The sequence below is a fragment of the Papaver somniferum genome, chromosome 2 (assembly GCF_003573695.1).
Source record: "Papaver somniferum cultivar HN1 chromosome 2, ASM357369v1, whole genome shotgun sequence".
In the NCBI taxonomy this organism is placed as follows: Eukaryota; Viridiplantae; Streptophyta; class Magnoliopsida; order Ranunculales; family Papaveraceae; genus Papaver; species Papaver somniferum.
The window spans coordinates 193,830,529-193,840,175 of record NC_039359.1 but is presented as its reverse complement, the minus strand read 5'-3'; the positions used below and the strand labels follow the sequence as shown (position 1 = coordinate 193,840,175).

Sequence of the window (9,647 nt, the reverse complement as noted above, 5' to 3'; positions counted from 1 at the left end):
TATTGACCAAGAGTCTTTTGGGGGGTTCAATACAAGACTCCCACTGTTGGGATTTTTCAGCGACAACTCCTAAGAAGGTAAAAGCATCATCAGCACTTTTACTAGTGAACTCACCAGTTCTCATAGACTCAATCATGGCTTTGGTTGAATAGTCTAAACCATCATAAATAATCTCTATGAGTTTCATCTTATCAAATCCATGGTGAGGACACTGGGATAGGAAATCATTGAATCTCTCTAAAACCTATAAAGAGACTCTCCCTCTTGTTGCACACTAGCACTAACTTTCTTCCTAACAGATGCAGTTTTATGCTTAGGGTAGAATTTCATATAGAAAGCAACAATAAGTTCCTGCCATGTTTCAATGGATTTAGATGGTAGGTTATTCAGCCAGGTCTTGGCTTTATCTCTCAAGGAAAAGGGAAACATCTTAAGTTTCAAGACTTCATCAGAAAGGTCTTTTATTCCAAAAACAGGGCTCTCAAAAGAAGAGTCTTCGAGCTCTCTGCTTCCACAAGAAGAACTACTAGGTTTTTCACTAATCAATCGACCTAGAGTGTTTCTTTTCCAAGCCCGCTCTTTAATAACCTTGGGCATACACTAGAAAAACAAAAGAAAAAGAAAGAAATCCTAAAAGGAAGGGAAGTTCTATGCAACACAAACAAGGCTGACTCCACCACAACAAACCTACTTATTTCTAGCAAATAAAAAGCATGACGGCTCCACTTAGATTGTTTCTAGACCATCTTCTAATCCTTCGAAAGGGATTTCATTACAATTTAAGCAAACCTCTCTGTTATCAATACGAGTTTAAGTAAGTTGAATCGAGACGAGGGAAGCTCAGTGGAGCTTTGATACCCAAGGCCTCACCGGCGTTACAAGGCGGCGTATTCAACTCGCAGAAACCATCATGAACTTTGAAGCATGCTTAAAAGAGTAACCAATAATTTTCGAATGACTTTCCTATTAAGCTCGTTACCCTATAGGTCTCGTTCTATTCAAATTTTTAGGCTTAGGTTCGCGTTTGGTTTCGTTTTCCTAAGGCGGGAAAGAAGGGAACGGTGATGAAATCAGAACCCTTATCGTGTATGGCCAGTCCTTGCCCTTTACTAGGAAATTAAAGCAGTCGTTTTCAAATCCTCAGCATATATGCAAACGAAGGAATAGAGTAACTCGCTGACAGGGGATTCGCGAGTGTTTCGACAAAATTACCTCCCGTACCAGACGGGGGATGAACCGCTGAAGTCGACTCGGGCCACGACTCCAATGTCATGTACGAACCCGAGGGGCCGAGGCGATATCGTAATCGCCGTCCTTCTCTGCAAACAGTTTATATTTAAACCACCCTTCCGTAGGGTTTTTGAAAAAAATAAAGTCCCAAAGTTCACAGTCCAAAGTCCAAAAATAAAATGCAAAAGAAAAAGATAATCTAAAAAAAAATTGTCTTTCTATCTCTCTTTTTTTTAATTAATTTTTATTCTTCTTTTCTTTCGCTCCCTTCGTGTTTGTTTTACTCCAAATCTTTAAGTATTCACCAAAAACTTTGGAAAATTTTTCTTTCGCTCCAAACTCCAAATTCTGTAAGGAAAAGACAAAAACCTAAAAACGTAAAGAAGAACAAATAAAATAAAAATGAAAAACAAATAAAAACCTTAAAAAAAATAAAAAATCTAAAAACTCTAGCCTAAAGACAAGTCTGCGTCGGCATCGCCAAAAATTGATGTAATTTTTGACTGAGTTGTAGTAAAAAGTTCGTTGAGACTTCTGAAAGCAAAAGATTTTAGATTCAATGACATTTAAAAATAAACAAAACTTAATTCAAGATTATTAGGAATAACCAAGACACTGATTCCACTATCACACATGAATAAATTATGGCAAATAATCCAAAACTCTAATTGTCTTTTAAGTCCCTTATTTCTTAATTCACAAATAATCAGGCAGATTCTCAAATATCAATTTTGTTCCCTAAGCATAAATTATCAATTGACTAAACAAAGTATAACCTATCAGATTGAATCACAACTAATTAAGAAAATTATGCAAACAATTTAAAACTCTGCAAAAGCAGTGATTGAGTGAATTATATAAAGTATAAATTAGAGAAAATAAAATAGTTATCAATTATTCATGCGTAAATAGCTTCCTCATTGCCTTGGTTATGGGAGATTTAACTCATTATCATGTTGGAAACACGCTCAAAAGTTGATTTCATTGCTCAAATGGTGTTTACAAATGATGAAAAGGGAGAAATAATTCAAAACCGGGTTTGTAACGCTTATAATTGTTGCAAACCAAAGAACGATACAGAGGATGTGTCACTGTTACTATAGCTCTAAGACTGTCGCTGAGCAGTCGCAAATATTGTAGCAAAAACGACTGCTTCTGTGGGTCTATGTTCTTCGTGTTCTTCAACGGCAACAACAGGTTTCTCTGGTGATCGTGTTTCGCCTTTGTGATGTTCCAAATCCTTCCCAAACTCTTCGTAACCCCTCGTATGAATCCAACAACCTATTTATACACCACCAACACCTTCAATCTCTCGATTAAATGAAATAAATCTCGTCATTACTCCTCTGACAAATCAACGAGATTTTCTTTCTCCTTTTATCTTTTCCACGCATCTCTGGGTTGTCAAAATCTCCCTTAGTAATTAGGATATAATCCCTGGTATATTACTTTCTTAATCTGCACACAACTTCCCAAAATAACGCCAAGAGATTGATACCGAGAATTTGAGAATATTTGTTCTTTGTTTAACGAAAATCAAGAGAAATATTTCCTCTTTCACATGCATGGACCATGTACCTCCCCTGTTTTGTTAAGTCAGGCTAATATCGATCCAAATGATCAAAGAACTTGGAGGAAATCTCGCCCAAAATCTTGCCAGAACTCGTCGCACCTGAAAGTTTCAGTTTCCTGCCAAAAACTACTTTTCAAACGATGAAGATGAGTGCCCCCTAACCAGCTGCCTGGGTGCGAATATCATGTGGGTGCCCCTTATCAATTGAGGTGCCCCTTATCCAAAGTAGAGGTTTGTTTAGAAAATGTCCTATGGGTCCCAAATAGCACTTTTTGAGCAACTTTTTCCTCACAAGCGTATTTCTCCAAAAACACCTACACAAACATAAAAACACCAAAATAAGTACAAAATCAAGCACTAACAATAGAGACACTGAGTACAATTTAGACAAAAAAATGTGTCTTATCAACAATCAATTAAGAAATCTTCTATAAAACTCAACCCAAAGCTAATCCCGCTCAGAAATTTATATACAAGAACTCTCAAATGATACATATACAATAGTTATTTTGTTTGCGAGTAGAATAAACAAACTTAATAGACATAGCAGAAGTTAACTTATTAATGGAGTCAACTCCTCGAGCTTTCGCTGCGCAACTCTGATCTGTCTCAAAAATTGAAAGTGGGAATGGGTGAGCACATCATCCCTAAAAGGGGTGCCCAGCAGGAATAACATTTAACTTTAAAGAAATCATGAGCAAGATTTGGAAAACAATTCATGTTTTCCCAGACATCAAAGTGACTAAGTCACTGGAAATGTAAAAACAGTGTATATGGACAAACTCATTCTTCAAACAATATATATTAGTGATGCCAGGTTTTTGCACACCTACATAGCTATATTGATGTCGGGTTGTTCCACACCTAATAAGCATAAAAGTTGAATTCATGTAGATATAAATGAAGGAGCATATCCTATATACCACACGTGGAAATTCTCATTTCCCATAACAATTCATATTGACAACAAAACATTACATGTTCTTTCCAGTTCACGGAAAGATTCAAAGAATCAACAGAACAATCATAACACAAATTAAACAATGCATGAAATGCACGAACAGACAATGCATGAGTTTGTTAAACATAAACTTTTGTAAAAGAAAAAAACAATGGTTTCAAAAGAGTTAAAAGTATTCCCATATCTTTTGATGACAAGCCACGCCTACCTCGAGATCCACGATCCACTGGTTCATCCATTGAATCGATCGTTGTTAATAGAATAACTGTTAATCATACAAGAACTCTAAGAGTTTAGCCAAAAAGCTCACACAAGTATCATACAATTCTATCTAATGGTTTTAAGCCCATTATGGTATCTTAATCTCTATCTTTAGTATAACTAAGAGTTTACTAATCCAATTAGATTGACTACGTAGTCCATACCTATGTCTTATGAATAGGAAGCTAAAGACTAATTCGGACCATACGGGGTCCAAACATCAATCTAGGATAACTAGCCATAAGCCCAACTCCACTCAAACAAACCCATTACACAGGGCCTGACCCAACTGGGTCAATTTAACGGTCACTGAAGGTCAAAGGGGTCAACTAACAGTCCATATCCAGTCAAGGTCACGTCCAGGGTAATCAATCGGTCAAGGTCCACTGAGTCAACTCTGAGTCAAACCGATCCAACTCAGATTAACAGAGTTAACTCAGCTCAGTTTGATAAACTGAGTCAGTTGAACAAATTGAGTCAGCTAAACTAACTTGGATGACTAATAGGTCTAAAATCAAATACAAATTCACTTCAATTCTAACACTTACAGCTCTAACTCAAGTTCGAATTCAATCTACTCATTGCATCAATTCATTGAATCTTAAAACAGACTTCATAATAAAATTAAAAATACAATAATAGTCTACCTGCAGTTCAGTAGTTCCAAGCTTTGCAGCAATCACTAACAACAATCAACACCAAACTCAACTGCAGTCACCTTCAATTCCCTTCTCTATCTCACATACCCTTAATCCATTCATATCAGCAGCACCACAACCATTGCCATCTCATCTAACTAGCCATGACATATCCACTTATAATTTCAGTTCCACTGCTAACTCAACTCTTAACTGCAACATCAACATCAGTTCAAACACACACAATCCAATCCATTACATTTACTTTACCTACATCTCCAAACTCTGAGCTTAACAAAATACACATAACCTACAACTTCAGTTCTGCAATAACAACTACTCAGACAACACCAAGTTCAGTTCAACACTACCAACTCCGACAATTCTGTATTTCACCATATCTCTCACATACACTCAAAGCTTCTTATTTCAGTTAAACCAGCCATCCAATTCACTGGACTTCAGTACCTTCCACTATTACCATTCAACAGACATACCACCTACCTCAAACATCTATATCTGCAACACAACACTAGTATAACTCAACAATTTTCAGTTCAGCACAATCACCTGCAACACAAATTGAAACCTCATCTACAGCTTTAATTTGAAGTACACTTCATTCCACCCATAATTCAATCTTGCAGACACATCACTAGCATTAACACCACTAGACTGGCCATAGCAACACCAGACCACAAATTACTATCATTTTCATTACCACCTGCAGTATCACTTCATTCAACTGAGATACAAACTCAAGAATGCTAGTAACAACACAATCCAGCCAAATTCATCATCTCACAACAACACCAATTTGAAACACAACAATCAAATAACAATCTTACTAACTTACAGGGAAAGACCGTTACCTCAATTCTGAAATTAAAGTCTTCTCAGTGATTGGATCTGTAAATAAGAACCATAATCTTCTTCTTTAATTTATGTTCATCAAAACCCATCCGTTAATTTATTCTTATTCATCACTAATCGAAATTCCAAACAGTTATCTCAAAAACCCTAATTACCTTTTATTTTCAATTCAACGCCAGAGAATCTTCAACTCTTCAATTCAATAACAACCCCTCGGTTTTTCATCCACCAACTATACTAAATCATCATCAATTTTACATAAACCCTGACTTCAGAAATTCCTAATTTGATTTACAACAGTAACTTAATCTTCTTCTTCTTCAATGTTAATCAACATCATCACCATCAATAACCCTTTGTGAATCTTAACAAATTTACTAATAACTCGAACTCATAAATTGATTCTCAATTTTCATCGACCGGAAGAAAAGAAGAAGAAGAAGAACGAAAGTAGAGAAAAGAAGAAAGAGAAAGAAGGAAAACAGATAAGAGGTTAGCCTCTCGAATTGGGAAGATAAGGTCAACCCACTTTGCTGACACGCCCACTCGCCTCGACACGTGCATCCACAAGGGTAATATGCAAAATTATTATTTTACCCTCGAAAACAAATTGATAAATCTTTTTCACCTAGTGTCCGAATGACGTAAGCGAGTAATCCATTCCACGTAACTTTTCGAGGTCTATTCAACGGTACTAGTTTCGTATCTAGATCGTTGTTAGATTAGTTTCTAATAATCAACGTTCATGTTAAACTAATCGGGTTATTATAGGCTAATTCGTCACTTGACTAGTTGATAGACGCATTTATGTGTCTAATATATCTCATTCGTATATATTGTTAGTGCATGTTTTTATACTTATTATGGTGTTTTATTTATTTATAGGTGTTTTTGGAAAAATAAGGTTTTGCGGCGAAATTGGTTAAAAATGCTGCGTTTGGAGCATTTTTAACTATTTCATCTAATTATATAATTCACATAATCGCTGCTTTTGCAGAGTTTTAAATTGTTTGAATGATTGTCTTAATTATTTGTTATTCAGTTTGATAGGTTATGCTTGGTTTAATCTCTTGATAATCTATGCTTAAGTTTTACAAATAATGTTTGAGAATATGTATGATTGATAGTGAATTAAAGATAAAAGAGGACTTAAGAATTGAATAGAGTTTTGAAATATTTATCATTCAATTTTGCATAATAGTGGAATATAGTGTCTTGGTTACCTCTCGCACCCATTGTTAATAATTTTGTATATATTTTTATTAAATCTAAAAATTCCATTTCCTTCACAAGTATGAAACGAATCCTATTTACTACAACGACTCTCAAAATCATCAATCATTTTGGCGCCGCCGACGCGGATTTGTGCTTAGGTAGAATTTTTAGGTTTTTATTATTATTCCATTTGTTCTTTTTACGTCTCTTTAAGCAAAAAAATAAAGAAAAAAAAGAGAGAAAAAAACAAAAAAGGAGAGAGAATTACTATTTTATTTTATTTTTAAAGACTTTCTATTTTTTTTGTAATTATTATTATTTTTTGTATTTCTTTTCATTGGACTGGACTTTGGACAATTTATTTTAATTTTAAACCCTACGGAAGGGTTATATAAAAAAAATTTATATATAAATTGTTTGTAGGGAAGGACGACGATTACAATATCGTCTCGGCCCCTCGGGTTCGTACATGACATAGGAGTCTTGGCCCGAGTCGACTTCAACGGTTCATCCCCCGTCTGGTACAGGAGGTAAGTCCATCGAAACACCCGCGAATCTCCTGTCAGCGGGTTTACTGTATTCCTTAAGATGATTCATTGATTGAGGACGAATTTGGACTGTTTTTAAATTCCTAGTAAAGGGAAAGGCCTGGCCAATACAAGATAAGGGTTCGGATTTCATCACCGCTCCCTTCTTGCCCGCCTTAGGAAAACAAAACCTAACGCGAAACCAAGCTTAAAACTTGACTAGAACGAGACCGATAGGGTATCACGCTTATCAGGAAAAAATTTCGAAGGATATTGGTTACTTTCTTAAGCACACCTCGAAGTTCATGATGATTTCTGTGAGTTGAATGCGTGACTGCGCCGCCTTGTGATAGCGGTGAGGCCTTGGGTATCAAAGCTCCACTGAGCTTCCCTCGCCTCAATTCAACTTACTTTGACTCGGATTGATTCGAGAGGGGTTTGCTTAAATTGTAACGAATTCCCCTTCGAGAGATAGAAGCAAGTCTATAAACAATCAAAGTGAAGCCATCATGCTTTTTGTTTGCTAGAAATCAATAGGTTTGTTTTGATGGAGTCGAGTCGGCCTTGTTTGTGGTTGTGTAGAATTCCCTTGCAATTAAAAATGTCGAACTGGTATGATAGAAGCCAATACAATGAGTATTGACCAGAATTTGAATATGGACATCATCAGTTTTATGACCATGGTGGGAATAGTAGTTGGGAACGCCAACCTTTTCAAGGTTATGGTTCATACCATGGTGAGCCCAATTACTATCCACACGCGAATTGGTCTTACGAGCAAGAAAATCAGGAACACTGTAGTACTAGTTACTCGTTTTTGGAAACTAGTCCTGATTATGATATTTCTGAACCTGTTCCATCTCTAGAAGAGACCCAACAACGGATTGAAAGGACGTATAAACGTTTAGTTGCAATGAATAGTTCAAAAGAAGAGTGTACACGATATTCTGAGATGATGAACGAGAGTGGTGAACGTATAAGTGTTATGCTCAGTGAAATTCAGGCACGTCTAGAGGCAGAAAATGAACAGTTGGCTAATGCTGCTCGAAATAATCTAAATTTCCAAAATAGGGTTTCTAATTCTACCCTTGATATCAATAGTGAATATTTGCCTAATTTAGAGGACGATGTTAGAATTGGTAACACTACTTGTTTTGATAAGGTTCGATCATTTTCATGTTATTATAGTGATGATTATGATGAGGATAGTATTGATGAAGAACATGAAATATGTAGGCATAGTGATCAGGAATTTGTTACTCCGATTGAGCTTTATAATGATAGTGTTGTTTCTAATACAAATCCAAATAATTTTAATAATTGTTCACCTATTCAAAAGGATGTGGATTTGACTAGAGATACCACCGTTTTAGACGATGTAGTTCATGATCCTTTAGCCTGCAGTATGTTGGATAATTCATTATTTGATGTGCCTATCAGTGAATCGTAGGAGTTACCTATGATTAAAACCTTAGTTTATGAGCCTTTCTATGATAATCCTTTATATGATTGTGATGATGGTTTAGAGGAAAGAGTTTACCCTGAGAATACTGTTTTAGAATCTAGCGATTTAGAAACACTAGTCTTAGAAGATGATAAACTCGTAGAAATGGGTGAGGATGAACCCAACTTAGAAGAATCTATTGACCATTTCCAGGAATCTGATGACCTAGAAATCAGGGAAGTTGTGACTAGTCTTTCTAGAGACACAGAAAACTCTAAGTTTGGGGGTGATTATCATTCTCCGTGTGCTTTAAATCTTAGAAAGTACCCTCCTGGACTTGACATTTGTGCCTCAACCATCTTACAAGATTATCTTCATACACGTTTTCCCGAACCTAATGATGTCCAGAAAGAAGCTCAGTTGTTAGAAACCCATCCTCTGGTTGATGTGGTTAACCCAGGCTATGATACCAAGATTGACTTTGTTTTCCCACCAAAAACTTTTCAACCAATTGTGGGAACTTTTGATTTTAAGATGTGTCGGTTATTAAGTTTTGAGACTAAACCTAATCACTTTAGGATATTAGGGTCGACACATTTTTTTAAGGAAGACCACCTCTTTCATTGTGGTCAGCTGTGTGAGTCAAATCTGACTGACTTAGAGGATCCCCAGTTATTCAGGTTGTTGTTATGTGCTTATGAGTTCTTAGTTGAGTTTTTCCAGACTCTAATACCTGAACTGGATCTTAGCTTTGAGAAAATCCAACCGATGAAAACCTGTTATCTAGACCCAGTTATAGAACCTTAACCTGAGCCACAACTAGATGTAGTTGTCTTAAACAAAGGTATGTTCGGCATCTTTTTGGTCTGTTGCAGTTTCCTCTTCTTGTGGGTAATACTTTTTGATCCAGATGACCCAAAGTTAT

General features: G+C 36.1%; 1 long non-coding RNA gene across 1 annotated transcript; it reads right to left on the bottom strand.

Annotated features, from left to right (window-relative positions):
- Window positions 1-2,363: 2,363 nt before the first annotated feature.
- LOC113350097 lies at window positions 2,364-6,007 on the bottom strand. Its single transcript, XR_003360603.1, has 3 exons — window positions 4,673-6,007; window positions 3,973-4,029; window positions 2,364-3,117 (listed from the first exon to the last, which is right to left on the bottom strand). It is a non-coding gene; the product is annotated as an uncharacterized LOC113350097 (long non-coding RNA).
- Window positions 6,008-9,647: the final 3,640 nt, after the last annotated feature.